At 41.1% G+C, this 12,908-nt stretch overlaps 1 long non-coding RNA gene across 1 annotated transcript; it reads left to right on the top strand.

Moving 5' to 3' along the window:
* The first annotated feature begins 3,373 nt into the window (after positions 1 to 3,373).
* LOC120442497 lies at positions 3,374 to 11,592 on the top strand. Its single transcript, XR_005614728.1, has 3 exons — positions 3,374 to 3,431; positions 10,288 to 10,393; positions 11,276 to 11,592. It is a non-coding gene; the product is annotated as an uncharacterized LOC120442497 (long non-coding RNA).
* The last annotated feature ends 1,316 nt before the right edge of the window (positions 11,593 to 12,908 follow it).

Raw genomic sequence — 12,908 nt, 5'->3', positions numbered from 1 at the left:
CTTGGTCTGGCCTCTCACCCAGGATCCAATAGCCTTGGGAGACCCTACCAGGGGTGAATTGCCCCCAACAACATACATTATATTGCCAAAAGTACTCACTGATCTGGCACCTAGGCATGCAAAATGCTTCCACAAACATTTGTGAAAGAATGAGTCAGTGAATTCCAGTGTGGTCCCATGATAGGATGCTTCCTGTGCAACAAATATAATCATAAAATGTCTTCACTACTAAATATTCCACAGTGAGCTGGTTTATAACAAAGTATTATAACAAAATGGAAGTGATAGAATAGAATAGAATAGAATGCCTTTATTGTCATTATACAGCTGTACAATGAGATACAGAGCATCTCCTACTCAGTGTAAACATGTTTGGGGGTACAGTTCTGCAGCACTATATACATATGGACAGTATTAACATAGGGAAGAAGATGTATATATATATAAAATGTACAATTTACAAACCGTAAACAATATGTAATAAATAGTGTTATGTATGTACAGTTGAGTTATTGCACATAGAATTGGTATAAATAGTGGTGGTCCATAGAGGAAGTGGGAAGTGGGGGCTGTGTTATCGGTGCATGTGTGAGTTCAGGGTGGTTATCGCTTTGGGGAAGAAACTGTTTTTTGAGTCTGTGGGTTTTGTGCTGATGCACCTGTAGCGCTTCCCTGAGGGAAGCAGGCTGAACATGTTGAAGCCAGGGTGGGAGCTGTCCTTGATGATGTTTGCTGCTCTGCTGAGGCAGCGGGAGGAATAAATGTCCATCAGGGAGGGAGAGGGCAGCCGATGATCTTTTGTGCTGTCTTGACCACACTCTGAAGCCTCGCTCTATCTGCCTTGGTGCAGCTGCCGCACCATACCGTGATGCAGCAGGTTAGCAGGCTCTCAATGGACGAGCGGTAGAAGGTCAGCAGCAGGTTGGAGTTCAGCTTGTACTTCCTGAGGACTCTCAGGAAGTGCAGCCGCTGTTGGGCCTTCTTGATGACCGCTGAGATGTTTTCCGTCCAGGAGATGTCAGCAGAGATGAGGACACCAAGGAACCGGAAGGTGTGGACCCTCTCCACACACTCCCGTTGATGTAGAGGGGGCCAAGTCAGTGCTGTGTCTCCTGCAGTCAACAATGAGCTCTTTGGTTTTCTTGGTGTTCAGTGCCAGGTTGTTTTCTGAACACCATGCTGCCAACTTCAGGACTTCCTCTCTGTAGTCTGCCTCGTCTCCTTCGAGATGAGTCCGACTACCGTGGTGTCATCAGCAAACTTGATGATGAGAGTGTTGTTGTGGGCCGGACTGCAGTCGTGGGTGTAGAGAGAATACAGGAGGGGCTCAGCACACAGCCCTGTGGGGAGCCGGTGCTCAGTGTGCGAGTGGGGAGAGATGAGGGCCGAGTCTCACAGTCTGGGGCCGGTTTGTGAGGAAATCCTTTATCCAGGCACATGTGAGAGGAGGGAGGCCAAGATTGACCAGTTTGTTGATGAGGATGTCCGGGATGATAGTATTAAAGGCTGAGCTGTAGTCCACAAAGAGCATTCGGACGTAGCTCTGCCGCTGCTCTAGGTGACTCAGCACAGCGTGGAGGGCTGTGGCGATGGCGTCTTCTGTGGATCTGTTTGCACGGTATGCAAACTGGTGGGGTCAATTCTGGGGAGGTACATCCTTGATGTGTTGAAGGACTAGTCTCTCAAAGCATTTCATGATTACGGTGTGAGGGCCACAGGGCGGTAATCATTCAGGCTGGTGATGGGAGACTTCTTGGCACTGGGATGATTGTGGCTGATTTTAGACAGGATGGGATGGCTGCCTGATCCAGTGATAGGTTGAAGAGTCTGGTGAAGATGAGGGTGAGCTGGTGTGCGCATGCTCTTAGTACCTTGCCAGGTACTCCGTCTGGACCGGCCGCCTTTCTGGGGTTCACTGCTAGGAGCACACGTCTGACATCGTGCTCCGTTACAGTGAGTGGAGCGGCACGGGAACCAGGTGAGGATGAGGATGGGAGCAGGGCTGAAGCAGATGAGTGTTGCTGTTGTGGTGTTTCAAAGCGGGCGAAGAAGCTGTTTATTTCCTCTGCCAGTGATCAGGGAACAACGGAAAGTTCACCACGAAATGGTATTACCATGTAAAATCACAGAGTGGGATCAGCAGATGTTCAAGTGAACTTTCTAAAGCATCCGTCACTACAGACCTCCAACTTCATGTGACCTTCAGATTAGCTCAAGAACAGTACATAGATACTGTTGGGTCTAAACTCAGACCCCGCTATATCCAGGACTTATTCCAGTGAAAGAAAAACAAGGCAACAGCGATCGATCGATTACTTGCGCAAGGGAGGCCTCATCTGTGTCCAGCATGAAAATGACCCCGACGATGGCCTCCTCTCGCTGCCTTTTATTGAGAGACAGTTCACACAAAACACAGCAAAGCAACACCCACATGGTTCTAAGGCATTGTATGTATATGTGTGAACTTCTATATGTAAGTAGGAGTGTGTGTGTGTGTGTGTGTGTGTGTGTGTGTGTGTGTGTGTGTGTGTGTGTGTGTGTGTGTGAGACCTCCTGCTGGGCAGGAAGCTTACATCAAAAAGACCTTCACAAGGATGTTGCCTGTAATAAAAGAGTACAGCCCCCCACCCAGAACCTCGAGAATCTGGGGAGGGGACTGTGGAATTCCTTTCATCCTACAGTTAAACAATGTAGAAATGGATGGTAAGCATAAAAATGACAAACATTTAACAATTCACTCTAACAGAAACCTTCATGAAATGGGTTTCCATGGCAAAATGCAACGTGTCAGATGCAGTGGTGTAAAACATGGTGTCACTAGACTCTAAAGCAGTTGAGACATGTTCTCTAGAGTGATGAAATTGACAAGTTTGGGTTTGGCGGTTGCTAGGAGAGCGGTACTTGTCTGACTGCATCGTGAAAAATTTAGTGGAAGGGAGATTATAGTAAGGAGTTGTTTGTCAGGAGTTAGACTCCTGACAAACAAGAAGGAAGAAAGTAAAAATGAAAGAAAAAACCCCTTTGTTGTTGAAAGTGAATGTCAAGGGGGACATTCACTTTCACTCCTAAGCCCTATGGAAAGCTTTCACAGTTGGCTGTTATAGCCACAAAGGTTAGGCTCCAGTTCATATGTGTGTGAAGGGCAGTGTTGGGACTAACGCGTTATTAAGTAACGCGTTACAGTAACTACGTTATTATTGTGGTAACGAGCACGGTAACTAGTTATTATGCCAAAACCAGGAACGCGTTACTCGTTACTGGGATTTAGATAGGCTCGTTACTCGTTACCGTGTGGTGGATATCGCGGAGCTTCCACAGATTCAATAACATTAGCAAGTGGTGGAAGCCAGCAGGTGGATGAAGGAAAAGGGAGGCAAGAGGAGAGACCCGAAGCGGCCGCCGGTCCGCGTGTCAGGTGAACTGAACTTCAGGTAAAAAGTTATGACCTGCAGTCTATCTGAGTCAGATATAAACCAAGTTTAGGTGGAGTTTATTTTCGGTATGCTGACATTTTCGTATTGCGTGCTAGCTAGCATGACGGAGTTTCTATACAGCTGGGTGGGTGCTATGTTACTGATGTTGAACTTTATTTTGTTCATACGGTTAATTATTAGAGTTGCCAACCGTCCAGTAAAAACAGAATCGTCTGGTATTCAGAGAAAATATTTCGCGTTTCGTACTGAGGTGAAAAGGAACACAGTTTGTCCCGGACTTCAGCTACAATGAAAAAGACACAAAGCTGAAGCTGCACAGCTGCCTCTTCTTCTCTCATTCTCTCCTCTCCCGTTTCTACTTCAATCACGAAACTGATCAATGATCAGCTGATCGGCTTTTCTCTCTTGTTTATTTATCGCCCACTTTGCGCCAGAAAGAGGAAACCAGCGGATGTCGCGTTAAACAACAGCAGCACGTTTAAGCTTGATCAGCTGTTGTTAGAATTTATTTAATATTAATTTCTAGTATCAGCTGATGTTTGCTGGAGCCACAGCTGTAAAGCTGCTGGTCATGATATCGGTTTGGTTATCTGGTGAGAGGAAACATGCAGATGAAACCAGGAGATGTCCTTACTGAATCATCAGAGCTGAACAGGTGATGGAGAAACAGGTTTACCTTTTAGGTGACATGAATGAGTTGAAGGAAGTTATGAGCTGTTTCTGAGAGACAAATAACACCAGGATCCTTTTCTAAGTAGCTGACAGCTGGTAACTGTGCAGGGGCGGGTCTAGCAAAGTGTTGCCAGGGGCCAGGTAGGGCATTAACAGGGAAAGGGGGCACAAGGAAATACTTTTCTTTCTTATTCTCATTTAAAATGTCTCGCTTTTAAAAAATAATTATCTGAGTCTTGCAACAAACAATTGATAGATTGATACATATATACCATCAGAACAGTGTACATCACTGTCACAACAGTGTTTGTTTTCATTCAAAGTCTTTATGATTTTTCCTATAATGGTGGGCGGTCTCTAGTCAAAATGCCCGGGATGATTTTTTATCCCAGTCCAGCTCTGTATGCAGCTCATCTGCAGTCTGGTGTTACCTACATCTTCCTATTCAGAAGGCAGAATTTCCAAGTTCTGAGTACAATCAAAAGCACCACGACTGCAGTTTTTGTGTTGGATGTAAAAAGCAGGCTAGAATCATGGCGGCGGTCAACGACAGTCCAGGCGGTGGATTTCTCTCGTTGGAATGGGCAAATTTATTTTTCCTTTCTATTGGTAGGTGGCACAGTGCACTTGTGGCAAGTAAGCAAGCTAGAAGACTGGCAATCTTGCTGGGTATCCAGTTACGGAAGCAACACATTAACAAGAGAATTCTGAGTAAAACCAAAGTTACTTTCCCTAGTAACTAGTTACTTTGAAAGTAACGAGTAACTTGAAGTAACTGAGTTACTTTTTTAGAGAAGTAACTAGTAATGTAACTAAGTTACTAATTTAAAGTAACTTACCCAACACTGGTGAAGGGAGACGAGAGAATACTTTTGGCAATATAGTGTAGCTCCTCAGATCACTGGAACACACAAATCCCTGAACCACAACAAGGTTGAGAACTTTATAAAAGAACAGAATGGAGTAAAACAATCAATTCAATCACAGTTTCATTTCAATAGTATTAATATAGCACCAAATCAAAAGTTGCCTCAAGGCGCTTTATATTGTAAGGTAAAGATCCTATAATAACACAAAGAACACAATCATATGAACCCCGCTGAGAAACCGCTTTGGTGACAGTTGGAAAGAAAAGCCTCCAGTAGAACCAGGCTCAGGGTGGGGCAGCCATCTGACGAAACCAGTTGGGATGAAGGGAGGAAGACAGGCTAAAGACATGATGTGGAAAAGAGCCAGAGATGAATAATAACTAATGATTAAATGCAGAGTGGTGTATAAACACATGTGTGGGAAAAAAGTGACATCATGGGAATCCCCAAAGCAGGGGGTGATACGGTAACAATACTATGAGGTAATTGAGATAGAATTGAGGCTGAATTTACAAGTCCTAGTTGAGTAAGACCTGATTTCTGCAAATCATAACATCATTATTTACAATAATGCTTTTGATTTGTCATTTATGTAAAAACAACATGATAAAAACTCTCCCCTGGAGGGGAAATCACAAAAACCACTGTGATCTCCCTGTTTTACCTGAAAAAACAAAACAAAAAAGCCCTTTGGGAATTCCATTAAAAGAAGCTTGTGGTTTCACTCCTTTACTATTTTATTTCTTAGTATTTTTGTTTTAATTTAGAGTCCATCATTTTATATCTGCAAGCTACAATGCTTTTTTTTGTTTTTTAAATTGTGCTCTTCACTGTAGATACATTTCATACCCCTGCTCTGTCACCACTAGATGGCATTGCAAATACAGCTCAGCCACTTTCAAGGGCTTGTGAAAAAGTCTTTAAGAATTTTTTATGTTTCTCTCTGTGGTGCCTGCCAGGAGTCAGCAATGGCTTTTGGTGTTTAGGCAATAGCCTGTAATATGTGTAGATATATGAGAACAAACACTGTTTAAAAAATGCATTCAAAAAGTCACGCAAAGAGCAATAGTGAAGATATATGATTTTGTTATAAAGTTCTGCATTATGGTCAAGTACTTTGCAAAGTCATGATGGTAACTTTTTTCTGCACATCCATGCAGAGTCATCCCTATGACCAATCCTCAGTTGTGGTAATGAACTAATCATTTGAATCAGGAGCAACTCTGTTATCCCCAAGTTCTCTGTATTCCAAAGATGTCAGAAATTCCAACTTACTGCATTGCGCTCGCTTTAAAGATACCAATCATAGCAACAACAAACAAAGCCCGGTCTCAGCATTCATCTATGAGTGTGAACGAAAAACACCTGAGTTCTCACACTGTTTGTGTTCTGTTTTTTACCTTCAGTGTGCAGGTGTCTGTTTGATCTCGTGGTGTGATCTATTGCACCTGCAGCCTGTGTAAGCAAATAAAATGTGCTTGTGTTGAAAGGGTAAATTCACTCAAAACACAAAACCAGATGGGCTCCAGGTTACACTCAAAATATTATCCCTGGTTATTATTCTGACCTGTCCATTCAGGTTATCTTGGAGTACAGCACAGGTTTGGACTTAATTGCATCAACACCAATCCAACACCAGTGGATGTTTTGCACTGGTCTGCTGTCCCAAACCTGATACTGGGCTTTTTCTTTTTCATCTCATCCTTTTTATCAGGACTACATTCTGCAAAGAAATAGTCCCTTTGACCTGCCAACAATCATACATAGGGATTATCCACACTAACTACAACAAGGAATAACAAGAAGACATATTTTTGTGTCCCCTTGTTAGTATACAGTGTGTGTGTGTTTGTGTTTTACTTGGCTAAATACCATCTGACTTATCAGTTTCACATTAGATTTCCACTGAAGTCTGATGAAACACCACAACAACATTATCTTTAGCATTCGCTTGTTGCAACATTTGACTGCAGTTCAGTGATAAATGATCAAACATTAGCACTCACATTTACTGATACATTTCTAGTTCATACCATTCCATCACGTGGCGCTGAAAATGTTTTGAGCTTTATTGTCTATAAACACAGTAATAATCTACAATGTTTTACTGCCACAGTATAATCAAAGTGTTATTGTGATTAACTACGTTCTTCCCCCTCAAGGTCTGCTTCCTTCTTATTGTCATTTTCAACTTGACACTTTTTTTGAAATGTTATGCACTCTCTGGTTTACAGATGCCCCCTCGCCCACCCAATCAAAACAATATATCACTTCTGAAAATTTTCTTCCAGATGTTTAGGCCAGTGGAATTCTCTTAACCAAAAATATGTTGCTTGTGTGTGTGTATGTGTGTGTGTCATACGTGTGGTGTGGGGGTGTTTCCAGTTAATGGCACTTGGTTGCAGCCACAAAGAGGAAGTGTATAGCCTACTAACTTAGAAAACTATAAAAAAAATAAAAGAAAGAAAGAAAAAAAGCCAGACTGAATGAGATCCCCCGAGATGCCCCAATCACATTTTAGCAGAAGTCAAAAATTTACCATCTGGGGTTTTACCAGGAAAAGTAAAATTAGGTGTGAGACACTGGACTCTGACTGGGCTCTGAGTAAGTGGGAAGTGCAGCTCACGTGGATTAGCCAAATCAACCTTGGTGTTGTTTATTTTTCCAAAATCAAACATGACTCATTTCGTGACACCTCAGTTGTCAAGTTTGTGTGAAATTTTGATATTACCCTGCTTTAAGGTTTATGCTCTCAGTTAATATTACTAAGTTTTAGGGGTGCCGACAAATGCAGTGATGCTTGCTGCTACTTTGAGCTAAAAATTGTTTTTATATTTTGGGAAATAAGCTTTTTATGCTTCTAAAACACTTTAACTTTTTCCTTTAAGTGAATGTGCACCTTTTACTTGACAATAAATGACACAAGTGAGACATTTCTTCATGAATTATACATTTTACATAGACTGTTTAAAGCCTGCCATTGATACACTGTATTTGCATCATGCCACTAAATCTGAATTTAATTTGAATTTTAGGAGATGTGAAAGAGGTGGGGGTTGCCCCGCGTTGACAGGAAGAGGCGGGGGCTCCCCCTTGACATTCACTTTCAACAACAAAGGGGTTTTTTCTTTCATTTTTACTTTCTTCCTTCTTTCTGCCTCGGCTCCCAACGTTTCCAAATATCCACCGCTCTGTTATTTCCCCGTGTGTGTGCTCTGCTCTCATTCACACGTCTAAATGCTTTCTTCTCATAGCCGCCCGGGTAGTGGAAACAGGACGAGAACTACAGTATACCTCGTTCCTCTTTTACTTAAAAGAGGATACGCGTACCTCAGATTCCTGTAAATAGTTATTTTTTTACCACTAGATGGCGTAATGACACGTGTGCAGTGAAACAAAGAGGCTCTTCTGTGTTGTCGCCCCGCCTCCAGTCTCTCTTGTGTTAGTGTGCTACGTGCAGAGCATGCTCACAAGAGCTGGAAGGGTACATAGGCTGTTGACAACAGTGTTGCATGCTTTTCACGTACACCAAATTGCACGAGGATCTCCAGAATATCTGCTAAGACTGATTCAATCTCAGCCATACCAGACAGTTAGAGAATTACATTCTCTGCTGTTTTGTTGTGCAGAAAAAAAACATAGTTATGCAATAGCAGCTGTGCATTTTAATGTGTGGTATGTTTGAAGAATGCTTGTTTAGGGCATCTGCTTAAAAACTACCTAAATAATGTAAACGAGTTAATGATTAAACTCTATCATAATATAAGTTGGACAAAGATTAGATAAAGCATTGGGTGAGGCTGAGCGCTGCACATGACTGAAAGGGACTCAGGATTGTATAGTAATTATGTGGAATGTGAAAGCCTAGCCCATATTGGGTTGTATAACTTTAGTTTTCTTTTTGTCTTTAGCTCTTCTCAGCTTTTAAATGCTTTTCAAATGTACTTTTGGTTCTCTTCTTATTTCCAAAACATCCCATCCTCTCCTTCCTTATGCCTTTTACAGCATTATACAATATATACACAGTATAGGATCTATATCTGTAGTCATCATGTTTGTACTGTTGCTGTTTGAGGTTCAGAGTAAACTATATCTACTTCTTTATGATCAATAATGTTCTGTTGTGATGACTCTATTGTCTAATCTACAATAATCTACAAAGAGATTGTAGATTATTGAATCTTGTTACAAAATTTATTTATACATTCAAAATCGGCTGGGAACAAATTGAAATCTCCGGAACTTCCAAATAAGGAAAACTGACCAGAGCCGGAAATGCCTTTTCTACAATAGCATAAACTCAGGAAGTCTTTGGTCATTTTTTTCTTTACTTTTTTTCACTATGACTCAAGGCAAACACTTGCTGTTAGTGTTTTTTATATTGGCTTTTATCATTGTTCTTTTTTAAAGCGAACCAGGAACTCTCTGTCATGCATGACATGACTTTTACGAAGTACAAAAATTAATAAATGTTATACATAAAATGTTAGCAATAGCTGTAAGAAAATGGTTGTAATGTAAAAGCTACAAGGTTTGTTTTTGTTTTACATTTATTGAAATCAAAAGGTCTCTTTAATAAATCTGGAACAGATGTACTTTTAAGCACTGTTTACCTGTTCTAAGCAGACTTTCTCTACAAACTCTGGATGTCAGACTAGGCCTTCTGTTAATATTTGTTATCCCAAGTGTCTGTTTTCCAAGAATGGTCATACAGTTGAGGAGCTGTTACTGATTAAGTTTGGGTATTTTCGTTCAGTTAGATTTGGGTCAGGAGAAACAACACAGACTTAAGGGGTTAAACAGAGAACATACTGTTATTACACCTACCACCCACAAGATGTGGTCAGACTGTGTCATTTGAGGTGTGGCAGTTATGACCCACAGGGTTCAAAGGATGCAGTCCGGATGTTCTTTATCACACTTTGCGTAAATACAGGTGACATATTAAGCAAACATAAAGATTGTTCAAGCGCTGCTGACACACCAAAATACACACATAGGTGTTGAGTTTTTCAGATCCATAATTTTAGCGTTCCAGGTCACTAAACAATTTTCGGTCTTAGTCGACTTTTCAGTAAAAGGTTTAACACTGTGGAAATGTTACCATAATGTTTTTGCAGGCGTTTTTAATAAAGTTGAATCAATGGATGCATGTCGTGAATACTTTCCATTCCTGATGGTACTTGCTCTTTGCAACATTGTATGAGTTAGATTCTTCTTCATTATTAAATGAAATGCAGTTAATTATATTGTGGTTTTGCAAATGCAGTTGCTCACCAGCACTTTATTATGTTGCTGTGCTGTTTTGGAAGGAATGATCTGCAGGAGAGCGCACCAAACCAGCATCCAGACATTAGACAAGGAGGAACAAATTCCTGTATTACTCAAGGACCTGTGAACATGTTAGCAATACCTCAGGTAAGGGCGTGAGCCTGTACTTTAAAGGTAAAGTGGCTTTTGAGAATGTAGTCAGCTGGATGACATGGCAAACAAGACATGCTGAAACAAATGAAGTTCTGATGTTTGGCTTTGTCATACCCCCCCACCCAAGCCGATACTGATCTTAACTGAAGCCAAGGTATCTGTATTAGAACAAAACTAGAAAAAGCTGGACTGGTTCATCCCTACTTACGACATGTCTGTGTTAATACAAAATCATAAGAACAGATAGCAGGGAATACTGTAGTTGTTGCATTGAGAGACTACAACATGAAAGCTGAAACTCTTTAGCAGAAAGCATTGAGTAGTTTTATGAATATGGATGAAAGTAAATTGTTATGAAATGCTTACACGCTTGTAGTTTTCTTTTGTGGTAGTTGTAAGTAATTATTGTTGAAGTTTACTAACGCATGCTTAAAAACATGAAAAAAGACATGCTTTAATCATGCCAACCTGAAACAAATAATTGAACATATGTAATTGTAATTGTAATGTAATTTATGTAATTGGGCTTGCTTTCCCCCCTCCCCCCAAAAGGGTGGGAAGCCCCCACGGTGTCAGTGTAAACAAATATGCTACATGAGTAACAATGAAAGCAAAAGTAGTAGCCACATCAAACAAAGAACCCCACAAGAGGCACCCCAGCTCTCGCTAAAAAAAACAACAAAAAAAACAAAAAAAAAGAAAGAAACATGCAAACCACAACATTACTCTAAAGGTTAATTTAGTTTGTTCCAAATGCTCGCTGTGGTGGTGGGGCCTGATAAAGTTGAATGAGTGAAAAGCTGAATGGAGCCAGACAGGGGGAGGCATGCATGGCGTTCACAGTCACATGGCAGATCGTATTTCCTTTGTCTCCAGACCCCATGGCCTGCTTTGTTGAAAGAGGGGATCCGATTTCCCGAGGCTTTGATGTCTCCTCCTCTCAAGCTTCCACCCTCCTTTCTGTTGAGGCGCCCACTTGTTCACCCACACACATAAACATGAACACACACTCACTCACTCACATGCTTGTGCCTTATGCTTATGTGAAACCCGACACAAGGCTGCATCTGGTGCGTGAAGCTGGCCGTGAGCCCGAAAACCTCATCGAATGACTTCATGTATGAAGCAGTCGAGATGAAATATAGCAGACAGGAAACTTAAAACTGACGACGCCATTGGCTTTGAGTCCAGAAATAAATAACAGAACTGAAAGCATTCTGTGCCCAATTACAGAATGCTTTTACATTTCCTGTCCTCATATAAAACATTTTGTGTCATGAAAACTGTGTACTGAAAGGACATTGGTACAAGTGTCCTGTTTATTGGCACAATAAAGAGATTTTTTTTCAAACAATGACTTTGTTTTTCATACAGTTTGGTTCTGGAGTTAATATTTCATTCTCAGTGTACTGTGGAACAAAATAACCATTATCCAAACTAAATCCATCTGAGCCATTTTGTGAGCTCATGGAAAATACCTCGAGTAAATCTAAATCCATCTATTTTCCAGAGTATACTGGCTCTAGGAAAGAACTACCACAAACTGGTATCAGCAGGTTCGTCTATGGACAGGAAGACACAAACACTTTTTTATGTTTTACCTGAGCCTGTATTTTTACGTGCTCAGCCATAAAAGGCTGATCCGGTGTTGTCGTCACAAGGCTGGGCAGGTGGACATGCATGATTGTGAATGTGATAATTCTAGAATGAGGTGATGTAGGATTTTGAAACTGATACCGTAGATGTATCTACCAGGAGACTGAGAAATAGTACTGGCAACCCGCCAGTATCATTTTAATGTAAAGAAGACTTTAAAGCCATTTACACTTGTGGACACATAATTCTGTCTTATTTGTTTTATGAATATTGAGCCATGCTATCACCTCTCTGTCCACTCATCTTGTCATTGTAAACCTATGATGTGAGTTGTTCATTGCAAAGTCAGTTATTTCAGTAGAATGAGACATAAAGGAGGGCCAGACAATAGGAAATATTTCAAATTAGCAATGACGTCATCTCTGATTTTTGAACTATTTTCTTCCATGTCTAAACATCAGTAAAAGATACACTAAGCCAACAGTTATGCAGTGTTTCTTTCTACCTCTAAGCCAGCATAATAAACTGTCTAAAACCTACAACCTCTAAATCACAGGTGTCGAACTCCAGGCCTCGAGGGCCGGTGTCCTGCAGGTTTTAGATGTGTCCTTGTTCTAACACAGCTGATTTAAATGGCTAAATCACCTCCTCAACATGTCTTGAAGATCTCCAGAGGCCTGGTAATGAACTAATCATTTGATTCAGGTGTGTTGACTCAGGGTGTTATCTAAAACCTGCATGACACCGGCCCTCAAGGCCTGGAGTTCGACACCCCTGCTCTAAATTAATCAAAAGTGTTTAATGCTGAAAAATGTTTTCACTTGAGAGTCGACCTTTAAAGGTTGGAGGATGTCCAAAGGCTATTAAATAACTGTGCCAACAAAACTCTATTTAAATCTCACAATTTTCAAAC

Source organism: Oreochromis aureus, linkage group 11, assembly GCF_013358895.1.
Source record: "Oreochromis aureus strain Israel breed Guangdong linkage group 11, ZZ_aureus, whole genome shotgun sequence".
NCBI classification, from domain to species: Eukaryota; Metazoa; Chordata; class Actinopteri; order Cichliformes; family Cichlidae; genus Oreochromis; species Oreochromis aureus.
Note: the sequence above shows the minus strand (reverse complement) of the source record. Positions and strands in the feature narration are given on the sequence as shown.